At 44.9% G+C, this 15,566-nt stretch overlaps 1 protein-coding gene across 1 annotated transcript in view; it reads left to right on the top strand.

The window, feature by feature from the left end:
• The first annotated feature begins 1,372 nt into the window (after positions 1-1,372).
• Positions 1,373-15,566, top strand: part of LOC128895543 (transcription factor Ken 2) — a 32,930-nt gene continuing 18,736 nt past the window's right edge. Inside the window, exon 1 of the mRNA XM_054158240.1 lies at positions 1,373-2,851. The gene's annotated coding sequence lies outside the window, so the exon portion shown is untranslated. The remainder of the gene's footprint in view (positions 2,852-15,566) is intronic.

Below are 15,566 nucleotides of genomic sequence, written 5' to 3'. Positions count from 1 at the left end.
CGTCACCACCACCATCTCTCGCCGACTGCCCAGTCTACCTCTCTCCGCGTTTACCTAGGACCAGACAGAGAAAGCGAAAGAGCAAAAGAGCGAGAGGGCGAAGAGTAAGAGAGGGTCTCGGCTTTGCGCAAAAGTTACGACGGAGCGAGGAACAGTGAGACACACCGCGGAGACCGGAAGAGACCCTCTCTCCCTGAAGAAGTCCTCCGGCGAAAGAGAGACCACGCGCGAAAAACCATAGATCGTTTTCGATCGAGTGCGTCGGAGTCAGTGTGTCGTACCGCGGGCTGTGTATGTGTGTGTGCGCGCGTGTGCATGTGCTAGTGCAAAAAGGTAACGAGGACGTCGTCGTCGTCGTTGTTGTCGTCGTCGTCGTCGTCGTCGTCGTCGTCGACGTTGTCAACGTTTCGTCGGTTTCGTCGTCGTCGATAACAGAGGCCACGTGGTACCCATTGGTTTCCATCCTCTTCCGGGTTTTCCATGGATCTAATCTCGCGAAATTCCACGGACAGGGTCTCGTAACGAGGCCCCGAGCGGCGTGCTATCGTGTGTCCACCAGTGAGCGTTCCCCGAGAACGAAAACACACCGGAACACGTGCTCATCCGCACGTGCTTTCGACGACGCACGTGCTCCACGGCCAGGTCCGGCTTTGCGTGCTCCGGCCTGTCCATTCGGGACACCCCCGGAAGAACCGTCGGGAGAAACGTCCCCGACGTTTTCCAGCCGTGGTGGGACCGCTCGTAGCTGGAAGGAATCGTGTTGGAAATTCCACGGGAATATCGGCGCTCACCGAAACAGGTGTCGTCGACGTGGAGCGTGCACACACCCGGTGGCGCGCACCGTGCTTGGAACGCGTAGCCAGCCGATCGATAGAAAGGAAGTGAAAGGTGAAGGAGAAGGAAAGGGAAGAAACGTGGAAAAGAAGAAGCATCAGAAACGAAGAGCGAGAGAACTCGCCGTTCGGTTTACCGCTTACGTACCGTGGCAAGAGCGGGCCGGCCGTTGTGTAAGAGCTGAAAGTAAAAGTTGAAACCGCCGACTCGGGGCTCGCGGGAGCGCGTGCTGAGCGCGCTAAAATCCGATCCTGTCTCGTAGGCTGGGCATAGCCGAATATTCTCCTACCTCTCTCTTTCTCTTTCTCTCTGGCTGCTTTCGGATTTCGGTCCCACCCAGTTGTTTCGACGCGCGCGTGTCCCCGCGTAACCGTGCGTCGATCAACCGTCGTTCCCGCGGATAGAACACGGGTGATTGTCAGGAATTCGAACGGCGGAACGCGCGCGCCCGCGGTACCGAACGCGAACACGAAACGGGAAACGGGACCGTCGAGAAAGAGAACCGTGGAATTGTGCAACGGCGACGTTTCTAGTCGGAAATCGATCGAAGGAAGCGCAGGATATAGACCGTCACCGTCGGGATTCCGCTGAAGAAAGCGATGGAAACGATTGTTCTCGGGCTGGCGTCGTGCGCAACGAAACGCGAGTGCTCAAGGTCGGCTGTATCTCACCGGTAACCCGCTTCCGGGACGAAGATCGGAAAAGGCTTTACCCTGCCTGGTGAACAGATTTCGCGGCGGTATCGGCGCGCGAGCCTGTCTCTCGATTCCTCGATCGGCGTCCCGCTCGCTGCAGAAGTTTCGTAAAACGGATTACAAAACCAGAAGAGAAAGGAGACAGAGAAAGGGAGAGGCAGGGGGAGGAAGAAACGAAGGAGAGAGAGACGATCCCCGGCCACAGGAAATCGTGGAGATACGGTGTTCGAGCACCTCCCGTCGAGGGTGGACGACGACGAGGTGGACGACGGACGGGAAAACGAGTCATCCGAGGAGGAAAGAGGGGAAAAGGGCGAAGGAGCCGAGGCGACCAGTCGCGGACCTCGCTACCAAGAAGATCCGGATGTGGCTGGATCCACTCGTTATCTTACGGAGTCTCTATCACCGCGCGCTTCGCCGATCTTCGTCCTTTGCCCCCCCCCCCCCTTCGTCCTGGAACTGGATTCTCACAGGGCACATCGTTGATCGATAACCTCCTTCTTACCTTCGTCCCACCCTGGTGGATCCCGCTGGATCGCGAGATCTCGAGCTCTCCGTGAACGCCGCGCGCGGGGACACGCGGCCGAGCGGAATTAAAAGTGCGCTTAAAAAGGTTAGCGGGATAAAAAAGGCGCGCGCGCGAAAGGATAAGAGAAAGGAATAGGAGCCACCTCCGAGTCCTTGAGAGTACCCAACGGGTAAAAGTGCCGCGCGCGGAGCCAGCCGGTTGACCCTGGGCAGCCAACGGAGCAGACCCCGTTGGAAAAAAGTTCTCCGCGTTGTCGTCGTCGGTGGATTTTCCTTCGTTTGCATCCCCGTTTCGTGGTGGCCAAACGAAATCCTGGCCACGTGTGTCATCCGGGAAACGTCTACGTGCCAACGAATCGCTGCTCGCTTTCCAATCGAATTTCCCCGCGGACGCTGAGGAACTCCGTAGTAACGCCGAAACGAAAATACGCCAGAAATTCGACGGCGCGCCGTATCGCTGTACCATGTGGACGTGCTCAGCAGTGTGAAGTGTCTCAGTGGCCGATACGCGTTGCGATTTGTTCGTCGTTTTCACGTTTTCCCCAGCAACTAAACGTGCCCGCGATCTGTTCATTCGGTGGTGAGATTCTACGCTCCGGAGTATCAATGTACGTCACGTGTATGTACCGTCGTCCACGTCGCCGCTATCACGGGATTTCGGGTCGTCGGCTCGTGGAGATGCTTCGTGACTCCTCGAGAGAGTCTTAACGGATAAATAATACTGCGTTCGCCGATTTGTTTCCTATTGTTTTGGATACCATATTGGATAAAGTGCGGACGATCAAAATTACGAGGTGAGGAACAACGATGCTTGCGCTATTCGCTTTCTTTTTCTTCCTTCTAATGATCGGATCGCGAATGTTTGTGCAAATTTATATTTTCACGGGTACAGAAGAGGAATTGGAACTTCGTGGAGTGTTTATTTTGTTTTCTAAAATAAAAGAAATGGGAAATGTAATTTTGCGATGAATACCTAATTTGATACAGATGTAACAGGTGTTCTGATACTTCTGGCCGATAGTGTATATCGTTGTTGGTGTTTTATATATTTCTGCATAAACATTCGTAGTTCGTCGAAGACTGTAGCCGTACCGTTCGGTTGTCAGCGTGTTTCGGAGTCGACTGGCAAATAACAGACGCCTCCGAGCGTGGAAGTTACTCTAATGTAAACATATTGGTAAACGTTTCCTTATCGCGACGAATGGATTTAAACGCGACTGAACGTACAACTTCTGTAAATCTCGTTACTTACGTAGATAAATGTAGCTCTTTGTACGCGCAACGTGAACGATACGGCTGATAATATTTACATTAAACTCGCGCCCGCGTCGCCCGACCGTTTCTGGCGCGGAATTGATACGCAATTCGCTCTCATTCTCCCATCTTACCCTAGTTTTTTCGTTCTATTCCTATTTTGGTACCGTTACCATTGCTTTCCATTTATTCCCACGTATTTTATTTATTCGATCTCGTCTTCATCTGTTGCATACTCGTATCAGTGAATTTTCGTGTTTCTGTTTGGAGCAGAACATGTGTTTAGGTTCATTCTAGCCTAGGCGTAGAGTGCCGCTGAAGACCAGTGGACTGTAAACTATTTTCATGTGTTTAGATATTTTGTAAATAGTGACATTTGGGGTTCTACAACCACCCAGGAAGAATGTTTGCGATGCCAATAGCTTACTTCATACACATTATGTTTTATTTACTCTCTTTATTTTGAATTTTTCATTTCTCTCATCCCAACTTTGCTATATTTTCTCATCATCGATTTCTTGTACTTTTACTTCGGCAAAGTCTGGGTTCTGCTTACCCGTGCAACAATCCGTAGCCTAGCCCCAGAATGCCACGGAGTTCGGTGGATCCCAGGCTATTTTCTCGTGTTTATATCTTTCGCAAAGAGTGACATTTGAGACCCCACTTCCCACCAGGAGAAATGTTTATGATGTCAACACCATTGCCTTCTGCTGTGCTAGCCTCGATCTGTTCGAGGAATCGAATCGAAGAGATCTCGTGGAGTTTGTGTAGGATACACTGGACCTTGGTGTGTGTGATTCGTGTGTAAATTTAATTCGGCTAGTTCACGTTACATTTTTTCATTTCTATTAGACTCGATTGTTTGAGTCATGCGTGAATTTGATGTAGAAAATCCGTGTTACTTTTTAATCTTCATTTTAGAGTTATTCCACTAAGATCCACCCACGTGTCTTCCTTTTTAGAAAGCCTAAAGTAGCTATTACTTACTCATAACTTGCATCATTCTTTTCACGGATACGTAGCAGTCTCTAAGGCTCCGTAAATTGAAGTAGTAACACGATTTGTAATAAAAAACGATTGCGGTGTCTAACGCATTCAGTACCAGGTAGATTACCCACGCCGACAATGGGAGAAGACGATAGGAGCGCGATGTAGAACAAATTGCGCGATTATCGAGTTCGCGAAAGTAATTCCAACGCTGTTGCCTTGTTGCAGTAAATTTAAACGAAGACATCTCCTTGTACCAAGAATATTGCTGTTCGAACTGCACGACTAATAATAAACACATCCGATAATTAGAGAGTCAAATACTCAAATATTCCGACAGTACTATACAGCCGATAAAATACTCGAATAGTCGCCAAGTAAAGACACGTGGAATTATTCATCGAGAAAGTAAAAGGTAAAATAAAAAAAAAAGAAGCCGAGACACAAAGTCCCTGTTATGGATGGGAATACAAATTGCGCTCCGAAACGAACGAATTGTCCTTCTTTTCGTTCCGCTTATGACCGAGAAATTCTATCGTCGGTTAGTCGCGTTCCCCTTTCTTCTCTCTGGTCTTTTTCGTTATCTCTCGCGAAATTTGCACGTCGACGCGGTCGTTTAGGAAAAGTAAAATTAACCCGGAATTCCGACCGGCTCACCTCTCAAACTTGACCGTAATTTCCCGACCGGCATCCCGCGAGTATATTTGCGTAGATGTGAACTCCTATATGCGCTCGGGCTACGCGAGAGCGTAACATAAATATATCCGGCAGATAATGGCCACATGAATACGAAATGACGAGCGTAAAGACGCCTTTCGACGAGCCCGACCTTGAATCAAGATCGCTTTTTCTTTACGATCCGTCATCGCGAGCCATTGATGACCACATTGGACTCTCGGCGAGCGCGCCTCCTTCTTCTTTCTTAAAAACGGTTGCGCAACTAACGTTCGTACGGCCATGGAACACCTGAACTTGAATGATACGTTCGGTAAGGAGGCTTTTGCATAGCTGCACGATTGAATCATCGTTATCCACCGATCGGAGGCCTATCGGAGATAGACAGAGGCCCGGGTCACTTATCATTCGGATCGCGAGCTGGTATATTAAAATAATCGAATAGCAGGATTCCAATAATTGGAGTGCTCCAGTAGCACTATTCAAATATTTCAGTATTTGAATACTTCAGTACTTGAACATACTCGTACTTCGATCTTTTTATTCAAATATTTGAGCGATCGAATATCTGTCAACTTCTTATCTAGTAATTTTAATAATTACCCAATCATCTTTCAAGAAGATTCGAAGAACGTTCTGTAGTAAAGAAAAACAGATACTATTAGGTTGTCCTAAAAGTTTCTCTCGTTAGTTGCATTCAATTATTTTGTGTGGCAGTGTTTATATAAATAGACAATCTAATTTCTTAGACATTGATGCTGTAACAGTAATGAAGCGAAATGAATTGTACACAATTTTGTAATGTAACATAAAACATAAAATATTGTGTGTGTGTTTGTGTGTATTAATTATTACTAAAAGGAAAGAAACTTTTGGGACAACCTAATATTTCCCTTGATGAGTATCCTTTAAATCTTCTTGAAACTTAATCATGCATTAAAAAGGCAATTATTATCGAGTAATAATTGCACTGTCTAAATCTCGACTTTTATTGAATTAGAATGTCGTTTAGGAATAAATGATGATCCGATTAATGTGTGCAAATGAAGAGCATCAACGGAATAAGTTTCAGGCGACGGGCAGGAAATATTTTTATCGAAGACGGGTTAGCCGCATGCTTTAGCAGCTTCCACGTTACCAGACGCGTACGCGAATAAATTATTAGCCTCGTAGGTAAACGAACTTTCCGCGATAGTCAACGTTCGCGATTGCGATGCAGCCAGAGCTATTCAAATAATTTAAATCTTGAATATCTTATTGGGTGCTCGTATCCTAGGAATAAACTTTGAATACTCGAGCATTTCAATATATGAATAGCATTGCTCAATTATATGGAAATTCGAATACCATTTTTTGAGTATTCAAACACCATTGCTCGAATAAAAATATTCTCGGTGAGATTTACTAGCAGCTCGATAGCTTAAATTATTTATTATTCACGTCGTATAAACGAGGAACAGCTAATAATTCTGATATTGTCGATTATGAATTTAAGAAATCTGAAGCTATAATCTATTTCTTATGAGCAGGTGCAATAAACTGATCGTTTTCTACTTAATAATTTTGACACGTCGTATACAATTAACATTAGCATAAGGATATACATATTTCACTACATAAATCATCACGTGCAATGATTCAAACCGTTTCATTACGTTCGTTTTTACCAACCATGAATAAGCCTTGAATTTTTATTTGAATAAGATAAATATTGCTTTTACCGTTAGTTTTGTATGGCAAAACAGTACTTCATTCCAATAACAATTATCTGACGCGAACCTTCGTCGAGTCATTTTCATTTATACAATACGAATAATCCTTATTCAAAGAACTTTGTTTACAATCGGTATTATATTATCCAAATATTACGAATATTACGAACATATGAATACTCGATGAATACACCAGATATTTTGAATACTTTCTCAAGTGAGTATTCAACGTGAACTTTTGCGCATAGCTTTCTCTCAATTGTACTGCATCACACGTACGACAACGCGTAATTATGATCTTATCCTCAATTGACTCACTGTGCAAACACTGTAATCTCGTAGGAAGTTATGCCAATCTTCTATAAAAATCTTCAGTGTTAAATAAATCGTCTAGGTACCCTCGTGCTAATTCGAAATTACATGCTCCGTGTACACAAGTATTCGAACTGTATTCATAAAAAATTTGAATCGTTCGAGTCACAATGTTGGAACAAAAATGAATTAAACCTACTTCTCCACGCATCTATTTTTCCGTAGCCAACCAAACGATGACGTTCGGCATGCGAATTCCGTTTTGCTTTTATCTACGGTTACGTGTCCATTGATGGGCGCGTCATCGATTCATTACAGGCCATAATCGCGACTCGCGAACGATTAATTAACGAGGATGCCCGTAACGAGCATCGCACAGTTCACATAGACCACGATACCAACTCGAAACAATGTCTCACACCTCTGGCGTCTATCGGCGCCGATTAAATCCCGACGATCGACGCGTCAACTAAATCAATCGTGAATCACGCCCAATCGATCTTACGTAAGACTATAGTTTACGTTTCTTCGCGTAATCGCGATCGACAGGTAGAGACTACTTGCTTCTCTCGTTCTACGTTTCGCGAACTATCTACTCCGACTGTTGAAACATTCGAAAAGTGAATATTTATTTTAAAGCATCGTCGTTTCAACAATTTCCGATACTTTCTTTACATTCGAAATTACAGTAATAACGCAGCACTGTTAATTCCGATGTTTGAACGTCGCTATAAAATTCTCGACGCTCGGTTCAAAAATAGTAATCACGGCTAAATACGTCATCAACGAGATCCAAACTCGGCGCGACTGCACCGCGCGGAATTATCGCGCCGCAGAAACGTTTCATGGTCGATAATAAAAAGTCGATTATCGCGAGCCGATTGTAACTAATATAGGTGCCGCGAGATAACTATAATCGGGTGCTCGAATAGTGTGTACGCCGCGTGTGTATATTTAACTCTGTTGCAATTTTTTGTTTTGGCGCTAAACGTCGTAGACACACTACGCGCCAGTAATAACCTACGGCAAAACATGGATGCTTATATACGTACCCGAATATTACAGTCTAGTACGACAGCGTTATCGACGATCGGAGAACAACTATACCAGCGGGCTGTGTACCTACAACGAAATTATCACTTTCGACGTACGCGTGCTCCGTTTCAAATAATCGGAATAATTCAAATCGCTTGAATATTCGAGTATCCGTCATAGGTACTCGAATAGTACGAATAAACTTCGAACATTCGAGTAGGTAATTAAGATTTATTAGAGGCATATTTTGGTAAGAATTTGAGTATTATTATTTAAATACACGAGTAGATTTTCGAATATACGTTACGAGTACTCAGATACTACGAACGTATTTCGAATATTCGAGTATCATTTCTCGAGCACTCGAGCAGGTATTCGAATATAATTAGTCTAAACTCCTTACATATTAAATTCGACTTGTATTCGGGATTATCAGACACCTCCAATGGACCTATTCGAACTAATCGATATTTTTCGATCGACCCAGACGCAAAACCTTTGTTTCACCTGGAAACGAGGATGAATGGACCTGCACCACTCTCATTGGCCAGTACATCCTGTCATCCGTTTACAAAGTGGCGAAATGAGTATTTTTTGCGTGTTTCGGAGAATTTTCACCTTCCACCGTCTGGTTGCGGTCGGCTCCTCCCTCGAGCGTTTGTCGGTTACCGATAAGACGGTTATTAAGACGCGGTTTCGCCGCACGGTGTTCTCCGATTGGTCGTACGGTTTCGACGCGCGTGGTGTACACGTTAAATGAAGTTGCAATTAAGAGAGCTAAAAGCTGCGCGGCTGACTATGCTTCTCAAGGCCTCGGGCCTCGCCGGAGCGTACTTCCGCTTCTGATTAGCTTCCTCTTTTCCCACATCGTCCTCGCCGTTTTCTCTCCTTCCCTCCTCCTCCCTGCTCCCTCTTTTCTCCTTTCCTCTCTCACCGCTTATTATTTCCCTTTCCTTTTTTCCTCCTCTTTTTATCCAAGGTTTCGTCCCTCCCCTCGTAACCCCGCCCCGCCGCCGCTGACATCTCTCCATGCTCGTTCTCTCTCGGCTCTCTTTATCTCTGGCAAGCGTTATCTCGCACCGTGGGAAACCGCGCGTGCGATTCGCGCCGCGGGAGAGAGGAAGTCCTTAGTCTCGTTCCTCGGCCACCCATTTCTGCTTTTGGATCTTGATAATCGGCCCTCGGCGCGCCAATGGTCGTGGACGTTGACCGTCTCGGATTGTCGTCTCTTATAGCTTTTCGCTCGCGATCGTCCAGACTCGCTCCGATGGGTGCTCTCGACGCTTTCACGAACTCCTCCATTCGCCATTCTTTTATTCGAGTTTAAAGAGTAAATGTCGCCGTGTAGAAATATTCGAATAGCGATATAGTGACTGGTAATATTCGGATAGCAATTTTAAGCAGTCGAATATCGGTACTTGGACGCTAATATTCGAGTAATAATATTGGAGTGGTAGTATCCGGTTACTCATATTCGAATACCACTATTATTTCGAATTACAAAGAGCGATATAAATCGAATAACAATATTCGAATAATACCTAATATTTAAACAGTAATATCGGAGCAGTAACGTCCGACTGCTCACGTTCGAATACAGCTATTCAAGTGCTGATATTCCATGAAACTGAAACACTTCCAGTCCATTTCAAATCCATCGTTCGGTTAGATTCCGATTGCATAACCGGCTGTGCAAGAAATCGAGCTCGAATCGCGATTATTGTTTCCGCGCGTGAATAAAAAATCGACGACGTCCCGGGGCACGAAACCCGAGAGCCGAGCGATTTTAATGGCTCGAGACGTTAGGCGAAAATGTGTTCCATCGGGCGGCGTGCACTTTCACTCGGGAGCCGTCGTCCCGCCGAATTGGCAGATACGATTACGTCGCGCGACGAGGTTTCTTGTCGATTATGCGAAACACGGTTTGGCGCGTTGTCACGATCCTCCCCGCGGCCGTTTAGCCACGTTTACTGCGGTGGCCAGCAGGAGTCGCTATCACTCGCGACCGCCGTGCTCGAAGAAAGTACCGACGTCCCTGAAACGAAAACCTCCGATAGAAAGAGCCTCTCCTTGGTCTAATCGATGGTTTCCACACGGACGCGTTTGGCCATACGTGTCGCAACCTTGATTATTTCACATTTGAGAGGGCATCGAGAATTTAGCCGACGCGTGGCACGTACCGTCCGATTATGAAATATCCGTTGGATTACGCTTCCAACGTTGTATTATTATTTTTATTTTGTATTATCACCGTTATTGGACGTCTTTGTTACCTATATGGTAATGTCAATATGCATAAGAGAATAGTAATGCTAAAAATGTATGTGGTACAATATGTACGAGCATCTAGTACATGAACGTGAATAGCAAAATTAAGAATAGATTTTCGAATAACGTCTCTGTTATTATTGGAGCTGTATTACTGGAGAACTCGAGTGTTAGAATACTTGTATTCGAGTAGTTGAGTAAAATAAATGATTATTCAAGTGTTTGAGAATTCGAATACTATCGCTCCAAATATAAAACTGCTCGAGTACTAACATTCCACTCAATTATATTCTACTCAACCAAAGTTACATTCTACACGGTCAGAAATTCATTCTGAACTTTACTCGCGTGAACTTTTATTAAATCTCATACACCTATCAAAGGTTTCTGCTCTCTCGATTCGCAAGAGTTGTTTTCGCACTCCCAGCGCCTTTCATTCGTGGGACCTTATGGAATCGTTCCGCGAGTCTGAGTGATCATCTTTGAATTTCTGGAATTGACGATATTCGCGGGATGAGGGGACGCGTTATCATTAATCGCTATCGCGACTTGCCAGTTCGCGCAGGTATTCGCGGCTGGCTGGTGGTATTTTCCTCGGTTTCTGGCCCGTTCTGGCTCGTGGCGATTGTAAATCTTGCGCTCTGGGCCCCCGCGGCCGAGTAACAGCGGCTAAGAGTATATACGTCCGCCAACCCTTTCTACCTTCCCTTTCACTTTCATCTATCGCGTATACTCGAGGCCCCTTCAGAACTCGCCTGCTTCTCGCTCGCTTGGCCTACTCTTTTGCTACCTACTTGCTCTCTACGTGCGCCGCAGGAAAAGAAAAAAAAAAAAAGGGGGGAATATAGAAAGAAAATGTATGGCATGTGCAACGAAAGAATTGTTTCGCTGGCTGACTCGGCCTTGAATCGTCCAGGGGATTAATTTTACGCTCGGACAAACGACACTATGGCTCCTAATTCCCAGTCGGAGTTGAATCGTAAATATCGTGGTAAATGCAATCTGAGCGAACACGGTTTACTTTAGGTCTAACATATTTCTATGATATAAATTGTGCTTGCTCGGATCGTATTAGAGTACCTGGTGCTATCGAATGTAATGTGACATTTGACTAGGTATTCGGGTATCATTTAGATCATTGATTACTAGAATGATATTCAAATAGTCACGTATTCGAATACAGATATATTCGAATATTTAAAGGACGATACCCGAATACGTAAATATTTCAAGTGTCACAGTAACTTTCGATAGCAACAAAACATTCGACTATGATCAGTAGCGGGAACAAGTATGGCAGCAACGAAACTATGGAAAACGAAGCCCTGGCGCGATCGAAAGTAGGGACCAGCAGACGAACAGCATTGTAACCTTCCATTGTAACTCGAATGAAATATGGCCGAGCGGAGTGCCGCAGTCTTTCATGCGACAGTGAAAGTGTCCCAATTTTCAGGAGAGAAAGAGTTTCCGAAAACATTAACGGTAATACGGGGCGCGCGTCACCGACTTGGAGCGTACCGTCGACTCTTGTTCCTGTTGCTTGTCGAGACGAATACCGAGGCACGCGTAGCAAAATGAATCGTCCATCGTAAATTATCCAAAGGGGCACGTGACGTTGAGAATGTCATTCTTGTCTTTGAAGCCGCCAACCTAACACTTTTACCAATTATCTATGTTTTTAATTTGTTTTTCTTTTCGAAAACAACTTCTCGTCGCTACCACGCTCTTCATTTGTCATAACGCGGTGTTCAAACAGTTATCGTTGTTTCTGTAAACAGCACGAAGGAAATGTTGCAAACGATGTTGCAAATTGTAACAGCGATAAGGATTATCGGTCGACGTTTTCAGTCGCACGCCCGCCCACGGATTCCTCCTGGCTCCTTACCATAACCGCGCTCACGTTTTGCAATTATAAGTTCTTGTTGCAATCGTTATTTCAATTGTCGTTCGGCTGTTGCGTCGAAAGGCCTCGTTAGAAGCAGTGACTGTCCCGATTATTGTGCTTTTATTTCGTACGAGGTTCAAACGTCTATGTCCACGCTATCGCTCGCGATCGATGTCCGATTCTTTCACCCGCGTTTCAATAGCTTTCCATCGATCTCCATAGCTGGCCAATTAATCTCGCCAATCTGCGAAATGATACGCACGTTGGGCGACGGTGTCGTTAGGTTCGAAACTCGTCTAGGTGAAGTATTTATGTCGATCGTTAGTAGAAACCTGTGGCATATAGGAATAGTGGTAGTACTTGAGTACCTAGTCAATTTCGTGAGTAATACTTTATCGAGGTATTATAATACTCGCGATAACGTGAATTCGCGCGATCTCCTCGATCCCAACGCTACTTTCATCGAGTGCTGCCGGGCTCTGAGCATCCAAGCGATCCATCAAGGTACCAAGAGGGGGTATTCCCCTCGACGAGGGAACTGATGGGAGGACTACCAAGCTGATTCTCTCTCTATCCCTACCATCGATGCAGATGACATATATTTCGAAAAAAAGAATCATCGAACTGTTGAGTACCTAGACACCAGCCCAAGAAATGTCTATTGAAATTACGACCTTATCCTATCTAATAAGAGCAATCTAAACATCCGTGTCTCCTCCATTGTCTCTACCATAGATGCAAATTCACCCTAATTAAAATAAGAGTATCGAGTGCCCAGACAGCGGCCAATAAAAGGTCTCCTGTAAATGTCGCTACAGGAATTCTGACTTTATTTCCAAAACGGGCGAACCGTAGCTATTGTCCTCAACGAGCCGACTTTCTTCGTCTGGCATTTACCAAGTACCCTTAAAGGCGACCGTAGCGTCTCGGCAACGTCCGTTAGATCTGTTGGACGTGTCGAAAAAGCGCAACTTTCTTGGACGATCGAATACTCACGTGCTGCGCGTTCCACGGTCCTCTCGTACACCCATCTGACAGCGTAATTTCTCCTCTCCCATTGTTGCTGTCAAACGATCTCGTAACCGCCGTGTCCCTCTCGTGACACGCTAATCATCCCCGAAGCCTGTCACGTCGCGCCACGGAACGGCCGACCCACATACCGAATTTCATCCCGCTTTGTCCTAACCGAAAGCGCAGTTGACCGAGCCGTTTCCCGGTTATTTTCGCCGAACCTAACCGGACGCTCGGTACCCGAGCCCTGGTCGAGAGAATGAACGAAAACGCATGAATGAGTTATCGTCCCCCTCGCCCCGCTTTAACGCTGGTTCACGTTCTCTGGCGGGATCGGCCAAACGGAGCGATGGATGGCTTGATCCCTGACAAATGGGAATTTCTTTTCGAGTATCAGTTTAGATTCTGTTGGAATTTCGATACGTTGCACCCTGCAGCGATATTTCATGGTATCTATAAGGATTATGAGAAATTATAGAAATTGGTCAGTTTGCGGCTGTTTGAATAGTAATGATAGGACCTCTTGTATATTTAAGGGGTTGTTTATTGGAGGAACACTGCGGATTCTGTTGGAATTTGGACATGTTGCACCCTGCAGCGATATTTCATGGTGTCTATAAGGATTATGAGAAATTATTTTAAATTGCTTGAATAGTACTGCTAGGATCCTTTATAGCAATCCTGTATAGCAATAATTTATTGTATCTTTAGGCGCTTTTAAACGTTGTTGTAGATGTTGAGAACCTTACGAGCATCCAAACCATACTCTGAACCAGAGCAGACACTTCTTGGACACTGTGTATGCTTCTGTTTCTACACACCAGTTGCATGAGCGCGCGCCTCTCTGACACGGTTGTAATAGTCGCACACGCGGTAGCGACAAGTCCCCACCCACAATGTGAGATCATTGCGATTACGTAAGTGTCCAGTCCACGGTGTGGACGCGCATAAAAGTATCGGATAGCACTGCACATGCCACTCTAGATCGCTAGATCGCGTCCGGATAGTTCTCCGTCACGCGAGAATTTCACGGAGGGGGGAAGTTGGTCGATTTCCATCGATTGCGAGATGATTTTCCTGGACTTTGTTTACTCCTCGTTTGTCAGTTTGTTATCCATCTGTGAAACCGGGTTCGCCGAATTTTTCTGTACTTTGTATCTTGGAATTCGTGGTTGTTGAATGGTGCGATGCGAACTGTAAATAAAATTCTTTATTCGGTAACTGTTGCAACGGGTCAATTAATTATACGTATACGTTTCAGTTATGCATTCCACATTTTTTTAGTATTCAGATAGTATTCGGATACTCGAATGATCGAACACTTTTGAACAGTACCGTATTCTCGGTTCGTTGTAAGGATTACTATATCCAGTTGTGTCATAGTATTTGTTATTCGTATAAATGATATCATTTATTGTCATACAAGGCTCGTTAAATGATCTTTCATCACTTTTAAGTGCGCATACGCGAGCATTCATGATCGAGAAATGACACAAACTAAATACGATGCTTAAAATAATTAATGGATCGTTAACTTAAATGGCTACTTTGCCACGGGTGAGGTATCCGATACTTTAAAACACCCACATACTGCGTAACTCGGACGTTTGACACGGATATTATCTCGAACGCGATGCATGTTTATTTAAATTGAAATTTAATTTATTTCCTATTCGTTTCGTCACTTTCTTCTTCATAACAGGAAACAAATTTACGTTTTTATTGCGCGGTATGCAAAAGCGTCTTAATGAAAATTGAAATTTATTTTCTTTTAATAAGATTTCAATGTCTTGCCCGTTATATTATAATATTATATTGAAACATTATTATTATTGTTTGAAAAAAATAAAGTTGATTTTTATAATGATTACGGTCAGTACAATAATATCTACTGCTCTGTACTAAAGAAAGCTGTCGAGTTGTTTTCACGCAAGCTAACCCAGAATCCTGTAGAAATTAAAATGCGATCCGTCAAACTGTTCGGAAACACGATCCCCCAATTGTCCATTACAACGAGCAGCGGTAAATAGAGCACAGAACCGAGTTTGACCGGTATTTCGTTTGCGCCCATGATCGATGGATGCAACAGTGGCGTCTGTAATAGGATTCACAGGTAACACACGATCAACCGCAACACGGGATTGCATAACATTTTGAAAAGTCGACGTAACGTGTCGGAAGTCATCGTTAACTCTAGCTAGAAGTCCCGTCACGACCGACCAAGCGTGAATAAACAAATGGACAACCGACCAGTGGCTCGGATCATCGAATCGAGCACCAAGTTTCGTCGACTCTGATCATTTTTTTCGTCCACTGTTTTTCGTCTCTCTCTCTCTCTCTCTCTCTCTCTCTCTCTCTCTCTCTCTCTCT

The sequence above is a fragment of the Hylaeus anthracinus genome, unplaced genomic scaffold, assembly GCF_026225885.1.
Source record: "Hylaeus anthracinus isolate JK02 unplaced genomic scaffold, UHH_iyHylAnth1.0_haploid 5, whole genome shotgun sequence".
In the NCBI taxonomy this organism is placed as follows: domain Eukaryota; kingdom Metazoa; phylum Arthropoda; class Insecta; order Hymenoptera; family Colletidae; genus Hylaeus; species Hylaeus anthracinus.
This window is presented reverse-complemented; position numbering and strand designations above follow the sequence as displayed.